The sequence below is a fragment of the Canis aureus genome, chromosome 27 (genome assembly GCF_053574225.1).
Source record: "Canis aureus isolate CA01 chromosome 27, VMU_Caureus_v.1.0, whole genome shotgun sequence".
In the NCBI taxonomy this organism is placed as follows: domain Eukaryota; kingdom Metazoa; phylum Chordata; class Mammalia; order Carnivora; family Canidae; genus Canis; species Canis aureus.
The window spans coordinates 38,614,317-38,638,533 of NC_135637.1; the positions used below are offsets into that span (position 1 = coordinate 38,614,317).

General features: G+C 42.4%; 1 protein-coding gene across 8 annotated transcripts in view; it reads left to right on the plus strand.

Moving 5' to 3' along the window:
- SGMS1 (sphingomyelin synthase 1) overlaps positions 1-24,217 on the plus strand; it is a 251,021-nt gene that overhangs the window by 114,071 nt on the left and 112,733 nt on the right. For 7 of the 8 annotated variants that reach the window (XM_077874860.1, XM_077874861.1, XM_077874865.1 and 4 more), the window contains one exon: positions 148-295. The gene's annotated coding sequence lies outside the window, so the exon portion shown is untranslated. Of the gene's footprint in view, positions 1-147; positions 296-1,356; positions 1,478-24,217 lie in introns of those variants that run through there. The other variant, XM_077874868.1, reaches the window with a different exon arrangement.

Here is a 24,217-nt window from a genome sequence, read left to right on the forward strand (position 1 = left end):
TCAGTTGTGAATTTTTTGTTTCCCATCCAATACTTTAATGTTTTTGCTCACAGTGACATGGACTGGATTTAGAAGGAGTGTCTCAGCTTTAGGGCTTTATGGTTCCATTTTCACAGTGGCCAAGCTTCAGTTGTTCATCCATTGCAGGATCATCATTGAGATTTTGGAGGATTGCACAAAAGCATCTGGTCGGGAACGTCGTTATGAAGGAAGAGACAAGACCCTGCCTGAGGAGGCACATACGAGAATAACAGAAAAGGAGCCTGTGGATAAATACAGAAGAGCAGCTGAGGAGGTAGGTAGCAGCCAGAGCTGCGGCTGGACCTGGCATGGCTCCTTCTGCTGTCCTCGGGCCCATCTCTGGGATGGAGGTGGTTCTTAGGGCAGCACAGTCACTCAGCTTCTGGCCCCAGAAGCAACTTGACCAAGCAGAGGGATGCTGCTCTTAACTCCTCCTAGAGCAGCCCTGATGCAGCCCCGCGGACCCCTTCCTGATGCCCCAAGGACAAGAAAGACCATAACGGGCACCTTGAAGCTCTGGGCAGGTGAAAGGGATAACACATTTGCAGCCAGATACCTCCCTGCCTCTGATTCTGGAACAGGGAAGCCAGTAGCAAAGCTCAGTGAGCACGTGGCCTCTGAATCAGCTGTCCCTTCTTGGTTTCACTCTTACCCTGACGGATGCCCTGTTGGCCCTGAACTGTGACCTGCCCCGACGGCTCCTCCCCCTACAGGTACAGTGGGTAGTGGTTACTTTATTTCCTCCCCGATAGCCTGCAGTTCTTATCTCCTCAATAATGTTTGTTGTCAAGGTCAGGGTCTTTGGTCATTTCATATCCTGTGACCTCCAGTGGATGTCTTTTGATATGCTGGCTCCCTATGGAACAGGCCACATCATGTATGTGTCACCTTGATCCTTTAGGTTTTTTTGTTTTCCTTTTAATCTACAGACTTAGAACACTGTGGATGGGTCTGGGGCCAAGTATTTTATGTCTGTGGTCATCACATTATCATGGGAACGTCAAGCCCCCTTTCCTAGACGAGGTACTAAGGTTCCAAGTGGTTACATGGCTGGCCTGCTGTTTCCCACAGTGCACCTGGCTGACACAGTGGGTGTACAGCAGGTCTGTCTCTCAGTCTCTGCCATGGAGATCGTGTCCCGTGCTGTCTCCCCTTTTTGAAGCGAAATTTGAAAAATACCCTAATGCTTGTGGAATTTAAATCTTCCACTCTGCTTTCTCCACCATTTTTCCTACTTGTTCCAATTTCATGGATTCTTGTTTGGTTTATGACTACACTTACAACATTTAATAAGCATCTTTTTTTTTAAAGATTTATCTATTTATTTATTCATGATAGACACACACAGAGAGAGAGAGGCAGAGACACAGGAGGAGGGAGAAGCAGGCTCCATGCCAGGAGCCCAACGTGGGACTCGATCCCGGGACTCCAGGATTGCGCCCTGGGCCAAATGCAGGTGCTAAACCGCTGAGCCACCCAGGGATTCCCTTTAATAAGCATCTTAAAGTTTAATATTTCTAGCAGTTATTGTTTCATAATTTTACTGGCATCTGAGACATGATGAAGAGTGCGCCTTGTCTGGTGTAGGCTCTCATATCTCCATTGATACGTTCTGAGCTGATGAGGCCAGAAGAGGCAGTAGGAGTGGGCTTGCATGTTTCTGACGCAGCAGCATTACCCAGATCCTTCCCGAACAGGGTCCATAAGGATGATGTAGCACAGACCTGCTGTTTTGCCAAGCGATCTTCTCATGGAGTTCACAGAGTTGTTTCAGAGCCCATAGCCTTTGAAACGTAGACCATCTGTTCAAGTTCATAGTGTTGGCTGGGTGGTCACGTCAGTGTGTGCAGCTGGGAAGTTGCCCTGCAGGATGTGAGTTTTAAGTTTGAGGCAGTTTGAGAATAAGTGAAATCCACTTTTTTTTTTCAGTAGTGGGCTACATGATTTGAGAGTCTGTGTATTTAGGCTTCTAAAATATTTTTATTTAGTTGGTAGATGCTGTATGTACCTGTAAATATTTTAAATCTTCACTAAAGCCTGGGAGGTAGGTGTGTCTACCTTCTCTGAAGCATGAGTCAGCTGAGGCAGTGACATTATGAAGCCTGCCCGCCTCAAGCAGTCAGAGACTGGTAGAGCCAGTGCTTGAACCCAGCTTGGCTTGATTTCATTCACTGTGCTTTGGACAATTAACGCTGCCTCACTGATTGCTCACAGCCATGACACTTCGACGGCAGACACGTCCAAGAGTTTTTTTTGTGCTTTGCATTAATACAAAGGCAGCCTTACCACCAACAGTTAAATGAGCCTTGTCTTCACAGAAGTGAAGGCTTCTAGACGGGCCTGGTGCTGTCACTGGTGAGGCTGTGCTGCGTGGCTGATGGTGGACTGAGCCACCTTTGAGGGGCTAGGAGGAGCGTCTGCTCCGACCACATGTCCTTCCCTGTGTGCCTGCTGTGCTGCTGGGGCAGCAAGGTTTGGCTCACCTGAGCTGTGGCATGAGCTGCTTTCTGCTCCTTTCGAAGGAATGCTGTCTAGAGTTTGGCCACACATGCACACAGGTTGGGGCAGCCCTGGCCTTTCTACAGGAATCCCAAAATTTACAAGATATACAAACCTCAAAATTTCAGATATATTGAATCAGTGTCACTGTAAAATTTCTTTTTGTTTTTAAATGTATCTTTTCCCTGACATTACACCAAAGACGTGGTAAGCACTGATGATTTCAAACAACAAAATGCCCACTACCACTCAGGTAGCCCCTGATAACATTTTGGTGTGGATGCTTCCAGTTTTTATTCTTATGAGTGAGTATATCTCTGAAAAAGTACAGAGTTGGAATGATAGTGTTCTGGATCCACTTTTACTTGCTATAACTTCCATGTTTCCCCCATCTTTTAAATTTTTCTTTTATGACATGCTGAAAAGTGACTATAAGATGTTCTCTGTGGGCAACTGCGTAAATGGTTCCATCTGGTTATCTGAAAGACCTGATCCTTACCCGTTCAGCTAGTACTCCAAAGTAGGCCATGGCGCTAGGACAGAAGTATTAAAATAAACATAATTGCCAATGGTGTTCATACGTCCTGTAAAATGACTAATGATGGTCAAGACTCAGTAATGAGAAAACCCAGGTAATTTCTGTCACATTATGCAGTGACAGTGACTTGTAAATTCCCTGGGACCAACGCCATGCATGAAGGGAGCACGGGAAATTCTCTCTTGACCAGGACACTTTGAAACCTGCTTTTCCTTTTATTGAGGTGACTCACCTTTGGGCTTTTTTGGTTTTTCTGAGAGAAAGGGAGAGTGAACAAGCACAAGTGCATGAGTAGGGGGAGGGGTATGGGGAGAGAATCTCAAGCAGGCTCCATACTCGGTGCGGAGCCCGGTGTGGGGCTCCATCTCACGATCCTGAGATCATGACCTGAGCTGAGATCGAGAGTCAGGTGCTTAACCGACTGAACCACCCCAGCGCTGTGGAGGTGACATAACCTTTGACAACCAATTTCTCCAAACTATAGTGAAACTTCTCAAACTCTGATCTGCAGGTTTTCACCCTGGTAGTTGCTTAAGGTATATGATAATTCATGTGCTATCTCATTGAGCATTTCCCCTCCTCCTGCTTTCTTTGGCTCTTTCATGTGGGTTAAGCCCTAGGTCAGACAGGAGGCCGTAGGTCCCCTAAAGGATGCTGCTTTTGCAGGTTGCTGGTGGGGGGTGGGGAACATTCTTGGTGCAGCCCCAGCATGGCTATGAATCCAAGAGCTCTGTGCACCTAGCCATTGGAGTTCCCCGACTGAGGGGCTTACAAGTGCCGTGGGTAAACATTTAGTAGAAGTGCTCCAACAGGCTGGCATGGGGTGGGGACTGTATTGTTCCTTCTTCTCTTAGAGGCATTGTTACTAAGTTAAATTATCACTGTCACCACCATCATTGCCATCGCCATCCCCACCAGGTCACTGCTCTCTAGACCTGGTTCCTTGTTGCCTTTGGGATTCCAGTGTGCCTGGGGCTAGGTCAGGGCCAAGGGAGGAGGACAATGTCTGTGACCTGCTTATTGTCCCATCAGCCAGCAGCTCTGCTTTTCTATGTTTTATGTATTGAATGTCCACAAAGTTTTGTTTTGAGAAAGGACTCTGCTGTTTAGGGAGGTAAAGACAGAGTCTCTGTGGCATGGAGACCTTACGGGAGGTTGACAAGAGAAGGAAGACACATGGTCACACAGGGTTGCTTTACGTTTCCCTCATGCCCATATTTCTCCTGCAGGGACATGACACTGTGCTTCTTGGGCTTGGTACTTAACATAATCCCTCCAGTTGGGATTCCCATAGACTAACATGCTTTTAAGATCGTAGTTTCCATAGATGTGCCTCAAAAGTTGTAAGGTTAAGAGAGATGGTGGGATAACCTTACAAGCATGGGCGGTGGAACATAACTTTAGTGAATGGGGTCAGCAAAGGGTGGTAGTTATAACTTGTCAGGGAGGGGCCCCAGGAGACTGGTTTCTGTGTTGGGGTTGATGTGGATACTGGGAAGATGTTCTTGATGTCAGAGTGATGTGGTGCAGGAAATTGAGCCTGACAGTTTGTGAAATCTTCATTACCTATTTCTACATTCTTTTAAAACATTTTTGGTAGGCAGTCTTAAATTGAAGGTTGATATTGATGAGTTGCAGAACTGACCACTTCTGAATCAGGAACATTAGGTGTATTTGTACCACAGCTCAGTCGACTATGTAAACAATTTCCCTAAAGACATTTGTGACCAGGGGAGAATAAGGAACTGACTACAGAATTTACAATGTCTAATTCACAGCTGGAGCTCAGAATCCTCAGTCAATAGTTAAAAATATTAACTGCTTATTGACAGGTTAGTTGATGCAGGAGTGTCCACATGGGAAGAGCTTAGCATGAATGTATATTCGATTATTCAAAGAACGAGATTAGTCTTGTGAAAATGAGAGAAAATTCTTGTTTATCTCTAACAGGAAAGGAGTAAATTTGCCCAATTTGCAAATGTAACAGGACATATTGAGGTCAAATAAGGTCTGAGCTGTCTACCTTTTGGCTAACACCAGCTCTTGGCCTACTTCCTGCCATAGTATAGGGCTCTACTTTCTGTGTACTGTACAAGCCACTCCATGTGAATTAATGGTACTCCTGGAATTGTGCCATACTGCAGTCCTGAGTGTATCCTTCCATACATCCACTCACCCATCCATGTGCCCACCTATGCATCCATCAACCCACCCACCTGCCCATCCATCCATCCACCCATCCAGTAGCTATTGATTATCTCTGCTTTATGCTGCACACGATCTAGTTATGAGTCAAGTGGCGAGCAATGCAAACAAGATCTCTTTCCTCATTGATTGTTTAGTCCGGTGGGAGTGGGTCAGGGTGGTTTAGGGAGACAAGTGATACAAAGGTAGATAAACAAGACTGTGGATAAGTGTTGTGAGGAAACTAAAAGAGGGTGACAGAGTTTTGGCGTAGGAAAGACTACTTTGGATTGAATCCAAAATGTACAGCTGTGTATGGTTGGCTGTTTACCTCTAGTACTACCTGTACTTTTACATTTACTGTCTTCAGTAATCCTGAGAAGAGATGAGACTCCTTTGTGTGTTCTGTAGGAACTAAGGAATGAAATGTTTCTCAAGGTACTAGCATTCATTGGGGGAAACTGAGGTAACTTGCTTGTTAAAGTAGTTTGTGGAAGTAGAATTTAAAATAATTCGTTGCTGACCCATAACACATAAAGGGAAATTTCAGATCCATCCCAGAAAAAAGTGTGATCTGTTTGTAAGGGTAGAAGATGGAGAAATTGGACTGATTCTATTTAAGTGTCACAAACTGTCACGGACTCTCACTGCTGGGTTTCCTTTACCATGTCCCCTTTGCCTGCCTTATTTTGTCTCTTTCCACTAGTTGATCACTGCCCTGGGAAGGTCCGTGTTACCGTAGGCTGGTCTCTAGTGGCCTTCCCCCTGGCTGGCTCTGGTCCAGCTGAGCGGTTAGTTTTTCCCATGTTACTCCGGGTTCTGTTTCTTCATCAGAGCCTTGAGGGATGACTGGCCCCTCATTTTGTGATATAAGCTGGACTCTCTAGCTTGGCATTTGAGGCCCTCTCTGTCTCCCACCTCGTTCCTGCTGGCCTCCAACGCAGACCTCCGGTTCCGCCCTGACCTTCCACCCCTGTCCTGTGCCTGCTTAGCTCTTGTGTGATGCTCCAAATCCAGCTCACATAGCTCGGCTCTCTTTCTGGCTGCTTTAAAGATTCTACTTTGTCTTTGGTAGTCATGATTTGCGTATGTGTCCTTCCTTTCCTTTCTCCTGATTATGATTTTGGGGTTTTCTGAATCTGAAGATTGATGTTAGGAAAATTTTTCCGTTATTTATTAGAATAATGCCTGTTCCTCATTTCTTTATTATTTTCTTCAAAAGGAAACTCCACAAGACATATGTTATATTTTCTCACCTTCCACTGGGTGTCCCTTTTTTATTTTTGTTGTCTTTGTCCTTAGGTGTACAATTCTGGACTGTTTCTTTGCATTTGTCCTTTGATTCACCAATTTCTTTTCAGTTTGTTCAGTTTGTTTTTAATCTGCTGTTTAGACTGTCCTTGATGAAATAGGGATTTTATACTCTCAGATTTAATTAATTAATTAATTAATTTTTATTATACTGCTTTATCTGCAGAGCCTACACAAAGGTACAATACTGAGTACATAGGTACTCAATAAATATGTTTTTTTACTTTTAAAATTTTAAACCATTATTTTTGGTCCCTTCTAAAGTCAGCATGGTAATATTTTTAAAATAAAATTTAAGCAACAAAAACAGGTCTTCCCTTCCTGCAGTGACACAACTACCCTCGCACTCCGAATGTGCTCACTTTAAGAAGAAATTGCCCGTATCCCGAGGGCATAGTTCTGTGGGGTCCCGTGTCATGCCAGGATCTGTTCAACTCAGAGCTGAGCAGGCCTGGTTTATCTCCTCTTGTGTCCATGTAAGAATTGTAATGGAAGGTCAGGGGTACTGGGGTTCTGGTTTCTAATTGTAATGGAAGGTCAGGGGTACTGGGGTCCTTCTTCTAATGTCTCTTGATTGTCACCCAAACTGGTGTATTTAAAAAAGATGTATTTTCCTTAGTTGTTTTTTTTTTTTTTTTTTTTTTTTTTTTGAGCGAGGGTAGCTGTGTCATTCTGTCAGAAGGAAAGACCTGTTTTGTTGCTTTGTTTTTAGTAGGCACTTCTAATAGATGAAGTAAGAAGACAATACTTATTGAAATGAGATTTAGTTTTGTTCCATTTAATTAGCTGTCTCATGTTTTATTCTATCATATAATTTTACCCTTCTAAGTAAATTTTTGATTCCCTCAATATGATATCTGCCATGGGTCCTCATGGTGATGTCCTGAGAGGCTCTGATGGAGGTCAGTCCTTTTATTCTGTGTTACTTTGTTTGATTCTGAATGAGTAGAATATTTTCTGTAAGTGAAAATAGCTGCAAGTGGTAGACTGTGCAGTGATGTAAACAAGGAATCACTCTTAAGAAGAAATCCTTGATGTCGTGGTTTACCTGCACAGTACGCAGACCTGCGGAATCAGTTTTATGATTTGAAACTTCAGTTGGCTCTGTACTCTTTGAGTAAAACCCAAGCAGAGCTCTAGATAGTGAGAAGCTCTGCCATCTGATAGGATTGTGTAACGTGTCTGTGTGCCACTCATGAGCCTGAATGAATCACACACTCTGTTGTGAGCCTCAGCCTTTGCTCTTTGAGAATCCCATCCTGGATTAATTTTGCAGAAAAGGACCTGCCATCTGAGTCACGCGTCAGCACCGCCACATTAGACCACAGTGTCCTGGAAACAGCATGACTTGAGCTAACAGTTAATTGTTCAAACATATATTATGGTATCAAGCAAATGTTAAATGAAATAGGGTCTCATTTGGTTTAAAGTTGATTTAAATTGGTAGAAAGCACAAGTTATACTGACCAGAGTAGGGATAAAAATTGCCTGGTACAGATAAATATTCTGAACTCTTGAAAATGAGGTCACCTGGGTGGCTCAGTTGGTGAAGCGTCTGCCTTCAGCTCAGGTCGTGATCTCAGGGTCCCAGGATGGAGTCCCATGTGGAGCTCCCTGCTCTGCAGGGAGTCTGCTTCTCCCTCTGTCCTGCTTTCTCTCTCTCTCTGAAATAAATAAATAAATAAATAAACAAACAAACCAATCAATCATGAAAATAAGTAGTGTACTTTACATATTTGCCGGGAAAAGAAGTGGGAGCATTCCATGGTAAACATGCCAGCTGGATTACGAGCATGATTTGTCAGCCATAGACTTTTACATAAGACCACATTATGATGAGTAGTATCAAAATTAGTATTCCAAGGGCTTAGAGGAATTAATATCCTGAGTTTTTTTTCTGATTTAGAATTTTAATTTTATAAAATGTTAGCATAATGGATCTTCACATTTAGTCTTGAAGAAGTGGCTGTTTTTAAGATATTGTAATGTTTACTTTGAGTTGGCATTGGTGCAAATGGTTTCTAATGAAAATGGTTTGCAGCCCACATTATGAGTATCTTTAGGCTTTTAAATAATTTAATCCAAAGCATTCACTATTTATTGTTTTTTGCTAAAAATTTGATAGCATGGACTTTTCCCAGGGTTTTCCTGTCCTCAGTTGTATTTTTTCATGTAGTGAATGCATTTCTGAAAATTATATTAATGATATTTTTAATAAATTGAATTAATTTAGGTGCCAAGGAAAGTTCACTGATTTAAAGAGGACTTCTTAAGAAATCCTTCAGTATAATGAAGAAAAGCCTTTTTGATGTAGATCAGACTTTTGCTTTTTGTGCAGGGAGTTTTAATCTTGGGTCATTCCTTTGATGATTTATTTATAGCACACTCAAAGATGTGTTGGGTATTTTTGTTTTGACTGTATGTATTTATTTCCACCTATATTAATTTGAGAAAGAAACCGAAATAGAAGCAAAGATTATATAAGTAATAGCTCACTTACAGAATCTTTTTCTTCCAGCATAGTGGGTGGAAAAATGTTAATTATTAACAGAATCACTTACAAACCACCACATGGTCAGAAAAGCCACTACTAAGAAAAATATTTGGAGGCATGATTATTGTCCTGACATTCTCACATCCTATTGGTTTTCCCTTCTGTCAAAATGAGTGAATCAAAATAAAATAAAACCCACCGAGTGGTCTTTCTCAGTGAAGGGGCCCAGCTGTTGGGGGGTGAGTAGCTCCGTGGTGAAGAACACGCAGTGGGCACCCGTCCACTTGCAATCCAGAGTCTCTTTGAAACCCAGTCCTCTTGGAATCCTTGTTTACCATGAAGACTCTGTAAAGTTCCTGGTTTCATCAGGTAGGATAGCCCGGAGCCGTCTCACACCTGCCACCCCACCCTGTGGGTTTATAATAGTTGCTTCTTCTGCACTCCTTTGCTACTCCGTGAGCAGTTCTGTGTCATCTCTAACATTGCTGTTTGCTTTATTTAAAAAATATTAACAGTTTCAGATCGCCTCTTCTCTGAAGGTAGTAATACCTGTGAGTGCCTTCTAGATCCTCAGGACTCTGCCACTAACGAAAACCCTGGGACCTTGCAGGGACTTTCAAAGCTTCCTTCATTCACCAAATTTTTGGTATCACTTTACATTCTAGGCCCTCTTTATGTACTTAGGTAGTGAACCACTTCAAACAGAAAACCAAAAAGCCCAAGCCTACACCTTGGAGCTTGCAGCCTACTGGGGGAAGGACTTTGAATAAACGAGATGAACAAGTAAAATGCCAAACTAGCTGAGAATTGGATGGGAGTGTCAGTGTGAGTGGGCACTTGTGTGCATGTGTGTGAGATGCAGCACGATGTCGGGAAGGCAGGGGAGGCCTTCGTGTGAGGGTGACCTCCCAGTAGGACATGAAGGAGGAGGGGATGAGCCTGCTCTCTCTGGGGCAGGGAGACCGAGGCCCAGATGTTCTCTTTATTTCAGATCCGGGAGCCAGGCCCCACCTTGCACAGGCACAGATCGCTGGTTCATAGCCAGGTTGTCACAGCCACACCCACTCTCTCCACCTCCTGGGTGCCTTCAAAGGGGACTTCCTGTTCATTGTCTGAAACTTCCCAGCTCCCAGCAAAAGGTGTTCTACATCATGAGCCCGAGGATCAGGCCATGTCTGTTCGCAAACAAGCGAACATCCTAGACAGGGAGGGAGGTGGATTAGTTTTATCTGCTCAGCTTGCAGAGCCCCAGATTTATGTCTTCCTTCCTCGGGTCTCTTAAGAAGGTTAAGAAAGAACTTTTAAGGGAACCGCCCTTTCTGCTTTTCCTTTCCTCTATTTAAAGATGTTTAAAAGTGACTTTACTTTAAAAATATTTCTGTTCTCATATTATTCGGGATGTTTCAAAAGAGCACGCTTGTAATTGTGTAGAAGCCCATAGAAGTTGTAGCTTCCAGGGAGAGAGTCCAGCATAGCCAGAGACCAGAGTCAGGCCGCGTCTCCTCCATCCCCTCCAGGATGTCTCCTTTACTGTTGTGTATTTTGGAGCTGGGAAAAGGCAGTTGGCTTGGATCATTGGGTGCGGTGTCTTGTTGAAGTCTGAATAATGAAACACTGAATTGGGGGCGGATTAAAACAAGGCCCCGCCATGGGCCTGAGGAGGAGATGCCTGGTCCTGAGCTCCTCTTCCCCACGGCCCACCAGGAAGGACGGTGGGTGACCCCACTGCTGGTGCCCCGCATTGCCCAGCGGGATCTGGGGGTCCTCGTCATCATCTGAATCTGTATGTGCTATTTTTCCTTCTTGCTCAGGATAAAGAAACGTCTTTATTCTTTTCGAATAAAATCTTTGTCGACCAATGTGCTGTTAATGGTTTTGTGACTCTGATTTTAAATACTCTTAAGTAACTCTGACGCTTGCTCTTAGACGCCTGACCAAAGTAATTTGCTGTGGGCTTTTCTAGGCAGACCCACTGAATTTCAGTGGCAACAAGGATTTCATGTCGTGTAACCATTAACATTATAGTGTTGCCCCCACTCTGGGAACCTTCATGAGAATGGCTGAAAAGTCCATGTGTGTAGGCTGAGGGTTTGCAAAGTAGACTAGCAGACTGGTCATTTTCCTTTGCACTGGCCAGTCATTCTTTTTTGTTTAAGATGTTTGCGTATTTTGAGTGAAGCTTAAATGATCATTTACTTCCCTGGCCTTCACAGAGGTACAAGCCACCCCAGCTCTTGTCTTCTTTGTCTTGGAGAGGCTGCTTCTCCCACATTTATAGCTTCTGCTCCTACACAAGGCTGGTTTGTGTGTGGCTCTCCTGGCCTCTCTCTACTTCGTTGTCACTTTGGGCCTCAGTTTTGTTTCATTTCTTTTCTCTTTTCTTTTCTTTTGTTTTCTTTAAGATTTTATTTATTTATTTGACTGAGAGAGAGAGCACAAGCCTGAGGAGTAGTAGGCAGAGGGAGAGGGAGAAGCAGGCTTCCCACTGAGCAGGGAGCCTGACATGGGACTTGACCCCAGGATCATGACCTGAGTGAGCCGAAGGCAGGCACTTCACCAGCTAAGCCAGCTAATCCCTGGCCCTCAGTCTCTGATGCCACCTGGACCCATGTCTCTGTTCATCCACTCAACTACCAGCCTTGAGTGCCAACTCCATAGGCACTATTCTAGCTACTGGGGTATAGCATGAAGCCAGAGAAGGTCCCAGCTCTCATTGTATTGGGAGAGGGAGGAGAGATATATATGCCAGGTAATGGGGAGTTTGGGAAGAAAAATAAAGCAGAGCAAGGGTGTGGAGTGATGGTGAAAATACCATCTTTGATCTGCTGGTGTGTGAGTGCTGACGGGGGGTAAGCCTCAGACCCAGGCTCTCTGAGGGAAGGCTGTCTCAGGCCAAAGAATCCACAGTTGCAGAGACCCTCATACAGAACACACTGTACGAGCACCAGCCACGGGGCCGGCATGGCTGGAGAGGAGTGGTTGAGGGGGTGGTGCAGGATGCGGCTTCAGGGAGGTCATCAGTGCCTCTGTGGGGTGTGATGAGGACTCTAGCTCTTGCAGTCAGGAAGGTGGGAAGGTACCTGGGGCCGTAAGCAGAGAAGTGGAGCCATCTGACGTATGCCTTAAATCTTCCTGTTGCTGTGTGAAGGGTGGGCTGTAGGGGAAATAGGAGGATGCACGGAGACCGGTTAGGAGGTTCTTGGCAGTCTAGGCCAGCCGGGTAAGCTTGGATAGGTCGGGGGGAGTAGTGAGGGCTGAGGAGGAAGTGGTCGGGTTCTGGATATATTCCCAAAGAGGGCTAAGCGAACTTGAGTGTGGTCAGGTGTGGATTTGGGAGGGAGAGGCATGCAGGGTTTCTCCAAAGATTTTGTCCTGAGCTACTGATGAGTTGTTATTTCCTGAGGCATGGAAACATGCAGGAAGAAAATGTTGGGGCTGTGGGGAGTCAGGTCTTTATGAGTTCAAGTGCGTACCTTGGTACTTTTGTTGACGTGTAATGGGCTTATCGGTGCTTATAGATGAACAGATAAATACTTAAGAATTTCCTGTTTTCAGTCATAATAACTGTGTATGGATGTAACCCTCATAAACAAGAGACTTTTGAGCTCCTTAGCCATTTTTTAAAAGTGTCAAGGGGTCGTGAGAGCAAAACACTTGAGGACTGCTGACCTAGAGAGGGAATGACAACAGAGAAGACATTGGAGAATTGCTTGACCCTTTGGGCCCTTGCAGAGCTGAGGAAGAGCCCACAAAGGACAGTGAGAAGGATCTGCCAGAGGGAAGGCCCATGAGAGAGCATGTGGAGTTCTGGGGACTAAGTAGAGCCAGCGTTTCGAACAGAAGCAAGAGGTCACTTGTGTCGTGGGCTGCTAATAGGTCAGATTAAATGAGAACTGAGAACTGCCCATTGGCCTTAGCAGTGTTGGAGCTCATTGATTTTCAAATGATAATTTCAGTGGAGGGGACGAGAGTAGGCCCAGGAGAAGGGAAGTGATGTGTATCACAATTAGATTCCTGAGAGTGGGAACTGACCTAGCTCATCACTTCACTTTGACACTGGCCTTCAGATTTGCATGGGGAGCCACCCCAGGCCGACCAGCTCTGAGGCTGGAACACAGGATGTGAGCACGTAGTACCAGACAGCGGTGCCTCATCCCTTTTGCTGTGCGTGGGATAATTCTCTTTAAGAAGGTATATATGGGCCGCGCCAGTTTGCATTCCCACCAGCAGCGTAAGAGGGTCCTCTTTCTCCGTATTCGTGGAGTTTACATAAAAACTTTTTTAAAAAGGTACATGGGTTCTTTTTCCTGGAGCTAAGAAACATGATTATATGGGATTAGTTAATAAATAAGTTTTTCTTTTTTAAAGTTAGTTCAAAAGGAAAATTTTTTATATTTACTCCTTGTATATTATTGGTCAATATTAAATGTTACAGTTTTAGAGGGAAAAGAGGAGATACAGTTTCCTCAAGTGAGGTCTTAACCAATTTATGCTCAAGAATATTTATTTGCACTTTAAGGTAATTATTTATATTTATCACGTCCATCAGACTGAGAACTTTTCATCAGTAGAGTAGGAGTTTTCCCATTTTATTTCCTTATAGACTATCATTCTACATGGACTACAATAGGAATTTAATAAATATTTTAGAGGGAGTAAGATACTAGAACATTCAGGTATTATGTTTTATAGTTTATTTTTTGAGTAATTTCTCCATGATGTTAAAAGTGACCTTTAAGTGGGGTTAGTAAAATCAGGTAAAACCTAAAGGACAGATTGCTTTTAATTCTAGGTTGAAACAAACGTTCAGAGGCTGTTTTGACAGGAAGCAGATAACAATACTTTTTCCTTTGCTTTGGTTGGGTGTATATTTCAAAAATGGAATAACTGGACAGACTCCACACACTGTTTTTGAGGCCTTACACGTCCTCAAAGTAAGAAGAGAAGTAAGTTTGACCTGTGAGAGACTGTATCTTCTTTAGAACTAATTCAAAGAAAATTTCTTGTAGACTATTTTAAAATTTGGATATAATTTATATGCCATACAATGTATTAAGTTTCAAATGAACGGTTCAGTGTACCAACATCTCTCTCAAGATGTAGGACATTTCCATCACCTGGAAAATTCTCTTGTGCCACTTCCGGTCATTTGTCCCACCACAGAAGTCAATGGTAATGTGATGTCTATCAACAGAGCTTAGTTTTGTCTCTTCCAGAACTTCATACACATGGAGTTACACATACAATACGCATGTATGTAGCTTTTGCTCTTCAATTACAGGTGTTTTTCGAGATTCATATTTGTTGTTTACATATCAGTAGATTGTTTCTTAATGTTGATAAGTTGTATTCTGTTGTGCAAATTTACCTATTCTTTTTGGGTGGGTTACAATTTTTTACTTTTATGCATATAACTGCTGTGAACATTAATGTACAAGTCTCTTGGTGGACTTATGTTTTCATTTCTTTTGCATATACTTAAAAGTACATCACTGGATAAGTATATATTTAATTTTTTTAAAAAAAAATTGTCAAACATTTTCCTAAAAGGCTTCTATAGTTAAACATGCCCTCAGCAATGTATTTTTTTTAATTTATTTTTTATTGGTGTTCAATTTACTAACATACAGAATAACCCCCAGTGCCCGTCACCCATTCACTCCCACCCCCCGTCCTCCTCCCCTTCTACCACCCCTAGTTCGTTTCCCAGAGTTAGCAGTCTTTACGTTCTGTCTCCCTTTCTGATATTCCCCACACATTTCTTCTCCCTTCCCTTATATTCCCTTTCACTATTATTTATATTCCCCAAATGAATGAGAACATATAATGTTTGTCCTTCTCCGACTGACTTACTTCACTCAGCATAATACCCTCCAGTTCCATCCACGTTGAAGCAAATGGTGGGTATTTGTCATTTCTAATAGCTGAGTAATATTCCATTGTATACATAAACCACATCTTCTTTATCCATTCATCTTTCGTTGGACACCGAGGCTCCTTCCACAGTTTGGCTGTAGTGGCCATTGCTGCTAGAAACATCGTGGTGCAGGTGTCTCGGCGTTTCATTGCATTTGTATCTTTGGGGTAAATCCCCAACAGTGCAATTGCTGGGTCGTAGGGCAGGTATATTTTTAACTGTTTGAGGAACCTCCACACAGTTTTCCAGAGTGGCTGCACCAGTTCACATTCCCACCAACAGTGTAAGAGGGTTCCCTTTTCTCCGCATCCTCTCCAACATTTGTTGTTTCCTGCCTTGTTAATTTTCCCCATTCTCACTGGTGTGAGGTGGTATCTCATTGTGGTTTTGATTTGTATTTCCCTGATGGCAAGTGATGCAGAGCATTTTCTCATGTGCATGTTGGCCGTGTCTGTGTCTTCCTCTGTGAGATTTCTGTTCATGTCTTTTGCCCATTTCATGATTGGATTGTTTGTTTCGTTGGTGTTGAGTTTAAGAAGTTCTTTATAGATCTTGGAAACTAGCCCTTTATCTGATATGTCATTTGCAAATATCTTCTCCCATTCTGTAGGTTGTCTTTTAGTTTTGTTGACTGTATCCTTTGCTGTGCAAAAGCTTCTTATCTTGATGAAGTCCCAATAGTTCATTTTTGCTTTTGTTTCTTTTGCCTTCGTGGATGTATCTTGCAAGAAGTTACTATGGCCGAGTTCAAAAAGGGTGTTGCCTGTGTTCTTCTCTAGGATTTTGATGGAATCTTGTCTCACATTTAGATCTTTCATCCATTTTGAGTTTATCTTTGTGTATGGTGCAAGAGAGTGGTCTAGTTTCATTCTTCTGCATGTGGATGTCCAATTTTCCCAGCACCATTTATTGAAGAGACTGTCTTTCTTCGAATGGATAGTCTTTCCTCCTTTATCGAATATTAGTTGCCCATAAAGTTCAGGGTCCACTTCTGGATTCTCTATTCTGTTCCACTGATCTATGTGTCTGTTTTTGTGCCAGTACCACACTGTCTTGATGACCACAGCTTTGTAGTACAACCTGAAATCTGGCATTGTGATGCCCCCAGATATGGTTTTCTTTTTTAAAATTCCCCTGGCTATTCGGGGTCTTTTCTGATTCCACACAAATCTTAAAATAATTTGTTCTAACTCTCTGAAGAAAGTCCATGGTATTTTGATAGGGATTGCATTAAACGTGTATATTGCCCTGGGTAACATTGACATTTTCACAATATTAATTCTGCCAATCCATGAGCATGGAATATTTTTCCATCTCTTTGTGTCTTCCTCAATTTCTTTCAGAAGTGTTCTATAGTTTTGAGGGTATAGATCCTTTACATCTTTGGTTAGGTTTATTCCTAGGTATCTTATGCTTTTGGGTTCAATTGTAAATGGGATTGACTCCTTAATTTCTCTTTCTTCAGTCTCATTGTTAGTGTATAGAAATGCCACTGACTTCTGGGCATTGATTTTGTATCCTGCCACGCTACCGAATTGCTGTATGAGTTCTAGCAATCTTGGGGTGGAGACTTTTGGGTTTTCTATGTAGAGTATCATGTCATCGGCGAAGAGGGAGAGTTTGACTTCTTCTTTGCCAATTTGAGTGCCTTTAATGTCTTTTTGTTGTCTGATTGCTGAGGCTAGGACTTCCAGTACTATGTTGAACAGCAGTGGTGAGAGTGGACATCCCTGTCTTGTTCCTGATCTTAGGGGAAAGGCTCCCAGTGCTTCCCCATTGAGAATGATATTTCAGCAATGTATTTGATGCTCCAATATGTTCTGAGCCTTTGCCAACACTTACTGCTGTTAGTCTTTTCAATATCAGCATTCTAGTGGGTATAACGTAGTACTGTGTGGTTTCCTATGATTTCTTGGAGCATAATGATGTTGAAATTTTGTCACGTACTTATTGACCATACCTGTGTCTTCTTTTTTTTTTTTTAATTTTTATTTATTTATGATAGTCAGAGAGAGAGAGAGAGAGAGGCAGAGACATAGGCAGAGGGAGAAGCAGGCACCATGCAGGGAGCCCATCGTGGGATTCGATCCCGGGTCTCCAGGATCGCGCCCTGGGCCAAAGGCAGGCGCCAAACCGCTGCGCCACCCAGGGATCCCCCCTGTGTCTTCTTTTATGAAGTGATCTAGTCAGGTCTTTTGCTTTTTTAAAAAACTGGGTTGTGTGACTTTAATTTTTAACTTTCTATGCTTTTTAGTTCTTGAATTATAGCTGTTCTTTATGTATTTTGGATATGTCCATTGTCAGGTATGTGTATTGTGAATATTTTCCAGTTGGTGGTTGTCCTTTTATTTTCTTAACTGTGTCTTTCAAAAAGCAGAAGTTTTAATTTTGGTGAAGTCCAATTTATCAAGCTTTTTTTCTTTTATCCATAGTGCTTTGCCTAGTTTATGGTCTCCCATGTTTTCCTGGTTTATAATTTTAGCTTTTATGCTTAGTTCTATGTGAAGTGTAGAGGTAAGGATTCATTCTTCTTCCCATGTAGACATCAGTTTGTTCCTGCTCAATTTGTTGAAGAGACTTTCCTTATACCCATGAATTTTTTGGGTACCTTGGTCAAAAAAAATCAGTTGACCATAAGTGTGTACATCTGTTTTTGGCCCATGTTCTGCTTCACGATTTATTCATCTGTCCTTACACCTATACTATATTTTGTTGAGGATTTTTGCACATGTTTTTTGAGTGATACCATTCTGTCATTTTCTTTTATTGTCTTCATCTTGTTTTTGTATTGAGATCGTGTTGGAATATACTTTTCCACTTGTTTATCTGTGTCTTTGCATTTAAAATGCATCAGCCATAGGTAGTATATATTTGGGGATTGGTCTTTTTGTGTGTTTTCTGACAATCTCTGCCTTTTAATTGGAATGTTTGGTCTATTTACTGTTATTATTGATGTGGTTAGTTTTAAATCTACCATTTTGTTATTCTTTGTCTCATCCTGTAGACATTCTTAAAAATCCTATATCCCCTTTTCTAATGTTTCTTTGTTTAATTAGATATGTTAAATTTCTCTCTTAGGTGTTCAGCTATACCTCTTGGCCTTCTTCATATAGTTTCTGTACAGATTACAATATTCATCTATAATAAGTCTTTTTTTGAATTAATATTTTACTACTTTGCATAAAAAATGTAATAAATCTACAATATGGTTTCATTTGTCCCTTCTGGTTTATTTTACTGTCCTCATATATTTTAATCTGTATATGTTACAAACTAATACACTTCCATAGGTTAATACAGTTCCTATTAAGTGTATATAAATAGTATGTGTATATCCACACAGTTAATACAGTATCTGTAACAAATATGTCCTAAGGGAATGAAGAGAAATGGTCTTTCATGTTTACATATGTGTTTACCTCTTCCAAGGCTCTTCATTCCTTTTTGTAGATTGAGTTTTACATCTGGTATCACTTCTGTTCTTCCTGGAGAGCTTCCTTTGGCACTTCTTGCAGTGTAGGGCTGCTGGCAACAGATTATCTCAGTTTTCATTTATATGAAGATTCTTTATTTTTCCTTTATTTTTGAAGGGTTTTTGTTGTGCATAGAATTCTAGGTTGACAGTTTTTTCCTTTATCACTCTCATCCCCCTTTCAGTTCTTTAAAGATGTTTGCTCTCTTTTGGCCCCCTATTTCTCATGAGCTGCTTGCTGTATTCTTATTATTATTCTCTGTCGTTTCTTTTCTGGTTACGTCTGTACATTTTTGTTGCTGTATCTTTGGTTTTCATGTGGCTAACTGGATACCCTGCTCTGGCATATTGCTGTTTTTTGCTCAGTTTTGAAAGTTTCTGCCCCATTCTCTCTACTATCCTCTAAGACATAAATCAGACTACTTGATACTGCTCTCTGGTCTTGGAGGCTTGTTTTAAACCATTGTTTCTTTTTCTCTGTGCTTCTGCCTATATTCTTTATATTGACACGACTTGAAGTTCACTAGTTCTTTTTCATTATTGTGTCTGCTTGATACTGTCTTCATCCGATTGAATCTTGATCATTTCAGATATTGTAGTTTTTAGTTGTCGAATTTCCATTTGTTTTTTTTCCCTTCAGTTTCTTCTTACCTCTTTCTTTACCCCTTCTGTCATTCTTTAAATCCTTCACTATATTTAGCATTGTCACTTGAAAAATCTTGTCTTCTAGTTCCATGTTCTTGGGTTCTATGTAGGTCCATTTCTGTGGACTGCTTTGACTGTAGAGTTACTGCTCCCATTTGTCTCACTTACATATTAATTTTTGATCTTATGCCAGGCATTGCAGATACTGCAATGCAAACATTCTGTTCTGTTCCCCTGAGAAAGGTTGAGTTTTGCTCAAACAGGCAGGTGAATTAGTGGCAAATCAGCTTGAATAGTACAGAGACTCATTCCTAGGCTTTGCTGTTTCAGTTTTGCCTGTATTTCCCAGGAAATGTCCACTTGTCTGGGGAAGTGGGCTTGTGCCTTTAGTCACAGTGCTTCTGTGGTTTCAAAGGAACGTCTGAGGCCTTTATCAGGCCCCTGGAGCACCAGACTCATTCTGACTCTTCTGACTCTCTTTAGCTGTTGGAACTGGTCAGGTTCCGGTTGTTTTCCTCAGGATCCTTAGACTTGTAGTTCTCAGTTTAGCCAGCAAATGTATTTATTTGCAAATTTAGGACTTCACCCTGGATGGCTTCCTCATTTTGGAGACTTTCTTCCTCAATTTTCAGCCACCGTGGCAGGCCTGTATTCTGACTAAAGGCTGTGTGGTTTGCGCTGAGTTCCATGTGCTGTGGCACAGGTTTCTTTCACTCTCCTGCCATAACATAAATTATCATCGAGTGTGATTCCCTTCCTCTCAGGGGTTCTAGAGTTTCATTTCTGCCTGGTTGTTTCCCCCTGCCTTCAAAGCTGATTTTTATTTTCATCCACCATTTATAATTGTTACTGGATGGAGGTCAACTCTGCCACTGGATAACCAATCTCTGAAGGAATTTGTTCTGTGTGGTTTATTTCAGTCATTTAAATAAACCACAACCTCTTTCCTTTGGAGCTTGAAAATGTCCTCAAGTCATGTATAATGGATGAAACTTGTTACTGGTCAGTAGAACAACGTTGTTGCAACACAAGATGGTGTTTATGAGATAGTAGTATTTATGGATAGTTATGGATAGAAATAGAAGATATTAAAACATACTCTAAGAAGGGGAATTTGGTAATCTCTCTGATTTACACAGAGGGTGATGTTAGAGAACCACGTTAGTTGCAATGAAACTAACTTGGTGCATGTTCTTGGAGATTCCAGTGTAAACATGGAATTAAGCTTCAGGTAAGTACGGGGATATCCCTTATGTCTGCCTGGCAATTTCTGACCTATACCAATAAGCTTTAAGAGAGGAGACTTAGCTTTTGAAGTTTCTTACCACCAGGAATTCCTTTTGGTCACTGAAATTGGCTAGGTGTGTTTTATGCAGTTAGCAGAGTCCAAGACCAGAGAGAAATTAGGCCAACTTGAAATATATCATGCTCCAGGAAAAATAACAGTGCAGTTGGAAGCTGAAATTAATACCATCAGCATTGGTGCTGTTTTGCTTGTGTGCCAGTGCTCACCCAGGTGAGATGCATCCTCACTGCGATACTGGTGGGAGTGGGTGAACATTTAAGCAGGTCAGAAACTTTTTTTTTTTTAACTATGTCAGCAACACTATGTTAAATAACAACAGCATTGCCCTGTTTCACGTTTTCTCTCTCTGGTTCTTTGAAAAGGCTCTGAAGAACTGTCCAATCAGCAGATTTTTTTGTTTGAAATAACTTTATAAAAGATTCTTTACAAAAATATGTGGTCATTGTATAAAAAAAGAAAAGAAAGCCCTGTTGACCCTTGAACAATGTGGGGTTTAGGGACACTGATCCCACCACCCCCTTTTAACCATGGTTAAAAGAAATCCGTGTATAACTTTTGTCTTTCCAAAACATAACTACTGTTGACTGGAAGCCACCCTATAACAGAAACAGTCAATTAACACGTATTTTGTATGTTGTATATATTACATACCATATTACGATAAAGTGGTCCAGAATGGAAAATGTTCTTGAGAAAAATCATAAGAGAAAATGCACTTACTGTACTGGATTGTTGTATTTACTGAAAAAACGATGTATAAGTAGACCTGCACAGTTCACAGGGTCAGCTGTTGTTCAAGGGCCAACTGTACCAATAGATAAAAAAGGAGAAAATAAAATTTTCCAGATCCCTCTGCCAGCTATAACTACACTGGGGAGGAGGGGGCATGCATCATTAGCTAGTTTTGTTTTAATTTACAAAATTTACAATTTAATTTAAATTTACAATTTTAATTTACAAAAATGGATCATAGTATACATATTTTATGATCTGCCTTTTTTCCTTCTTAGTTCCAGCAGTTTTGTATGTATGTCAGTGTTTGTGCTTTTATATAAGCTGTCTGTGTATATTTAAACAAGAAATTGTTCAGATAGTTGTTTAAAATCCATCCAGCTAAATAGCTTTGAATTTGCTAGGGCCTAGGTTAGGGAGCATTTTATCATGAACTGAAACCACATTTGTTCTTGTAACTGAGAAGCATGAGAGAAAATGTCTTCATAGCTTCTACTTTGGCCAAGTGAGAATGGGTTTCCCGCCCTTACTCTGTTGAAATGCAGGTGCCCACTGCTTCCTGGCACGTGGACACAGTACAATCTTCTCTCTGCCTTTATTCACACTGCACGCGGTACAGGCTGGAAAAGCTCCAGAGCTGCTCTGCAAAATCACGCTTGGTGATTTGGTGGTGACCAGCTATATCTCAGTGCAGGGTCACCTTGAAATGCCAGAGCCTTCTATGTAGTCGGGGTCTCATTGCCAGTCTTGTACGTAGGCGTTGAGCAAGGCATCTTTCTGGAGCTTGTAGTCAAGAAGGGCAGCAGACCTTGAGCTCAGAAGGAGTTACCAGTGTGCCAACGGTAATGAAGGAGTTTAGGGTCATAGGCGTGCGTGGTGTCTTACAGACCAGTTCTTTGAATGGTAGTTACTTGGGATGAACTGGCAGTGGACAGACGTATCCCTTCCATCTCTTCCTCCAGGGGTGAGGCTGGGCCCCACGGTCTAGGTGCTGTGGGAGTGGCCCCCAGAGTTCTTGCTGCCTGCTGGATGGGGCTGTTGCCCCAGGTATTTTAGGTGGGCTGTAGCATCTTTCTCCTTGCTTTTATTAGTACCTCATGGGTTTCTTATGAAGGTCTGGTGACCATCCAGGCCAGGGGTAGCCGACGACAGCAGGAGGGCCAAGGCTGGCGCCAGGCCTGTTTTTACAATACAGTTCTGTGGGCTCATAGCCATGCCCTGTTGTTTGTGTATCACCCACGGTGCTTTTGCACTGTGACTGCACAGCTGAGTGGTTGCAGGAGATGCCATGTGCCCTGCAAAACCCGAATACCGACTCTTTGGGCCTTTCCAGAAAACATCTACTGACTGTCTAGGCATGATCCACAACCAAATGCCCCACATAATTTCTTTTTTTGGTTGGTATGTATTTCTTCCCCTATTCTCCACAGCCCATCTGTTGGGTCCTTTTCATGCGATTTTTTTCTTTCTTCTCTCTCTTCTGACCAGTTACTCCCTGGTGAGCTGGTGAACAAATGGGGCTGACGTCACATGGCCTCATAGTGCACTACATCACCACCACTGTCAGCCTTTGTTTTTGGCTCTTCTCCACTTAAATTTTTAAATATTTATTTGTTTGAGAGCAAGAGAGAGTGAGTGGAGATAGGAGCAGATGGAGAGGGAAGGGCACACTCTGCTGAGCTTGGAGCCCAACAGGGGGCTTGATCCCATGACCCTGAGACCGTGACCTGAGCCAGAATGAAGAATTGGATGCTCAACCAACTGAGCCACCCAGGAGTCCTCTCCACTTCAGTTTTGCTCACTGCTCATTCTCAGAAGCTTTTCTCATCCTTTCCATTGCTTCATAGAGGCCTACAGGGGAAAAAGCACAAATTTTGGCTCTAAGAAAATGGTTTATTTATTTGTTTACTTTAAGTAGGCTCTACCCCCAGTGTGGGGCTTGAACTTACAACCCCGAGATCAAGAGTCAGATGCTCTACCAACAGAACCAGCCAGGCGCCTCTTCCCCAAGAAAACTCCTTAAAGTTGAGCCCTGCCACTACAAAGTAATTGCCGTAGGCGTGTCCTGTACTCCTCTGAACCTCAGGCTCTTCTTCTGAAGATGGGGGTCATACCCTAGCTGCCTTACCTACCACATCAGGGGTGTGGCATGATGGGGGCATGTGAGTGCTGTCAAATCTGAGATGTGTTCTTTTTTTGTGAAGGTGGCAATGCTAGATGACTGACTTCCTTCACTCCCATAACTGTATTTGTGAAGTTAATTGTGTTTTTAAATGTATTGTGGAACGAAGGTGGTGTGTTTTTATTTGAAATTTTTGCTTAGAGGATGCCTGGGTGGCTCAGTGGAGGAGCATCTGCCTTCGACCCAGCGCGTGACCCCGGGGTCCCTGGATCAAGTCCCACATTGGGCTTCCTGCATGGAGCCTGCTTCTCCCTCTCCCTCTTTTCTCTTTGTGTCTCTCATAAATAAATTTTAAAAATCTTTTTTAAAAAATGTTGCTCAGATAACACCAAGGAAACTATCCTCATTAAATACAGTTTGAATAGGATGAAGCTCAAATGATCTGCATAAAAATATCCCCATAGCAAAACCAAAAATCAATATTACTGAATGAAAACCTTTTCAGTGCATTTTTAAAACCAGAAACACTGCGTTTTGAGAGTCCATGGAAGTTCAAGTGAGAAGTCAGGAAGTTAGAGGCCTTTTTATTTTTGGATGCCCAAGTTGGGGCTGTGATTTTTGTCCCTGTACCCTCTGTGGTAGGAATGTCACGCAGTGGGTCACCGTACAGGCCCTGCCAGCCAGGCTCACACACCTCTGACGCGCCTTGTGCAAAAGTGACGCAGCTACTGATGCCAAGGGAGATCCCACTCCCTACATTAGGTTGCTGCAGTGGCAGAGGCTTCCTGTGCCCATTTTACATATTTGGAGAGGAGATGGTGTTCTTAGAGCCAACACAGAGAAGAAAGTAGAGGGTTGGCCTTGTCTTTTAGATGCCGCTGGACAGTGAGTGAGAAGAGCGTTCTCTCCTGGACTCACCCTGCAGACTCTGGTAGACTGTCATTTCTGTTCTTGTGTCCCTTTGGGTTTGGGTTTC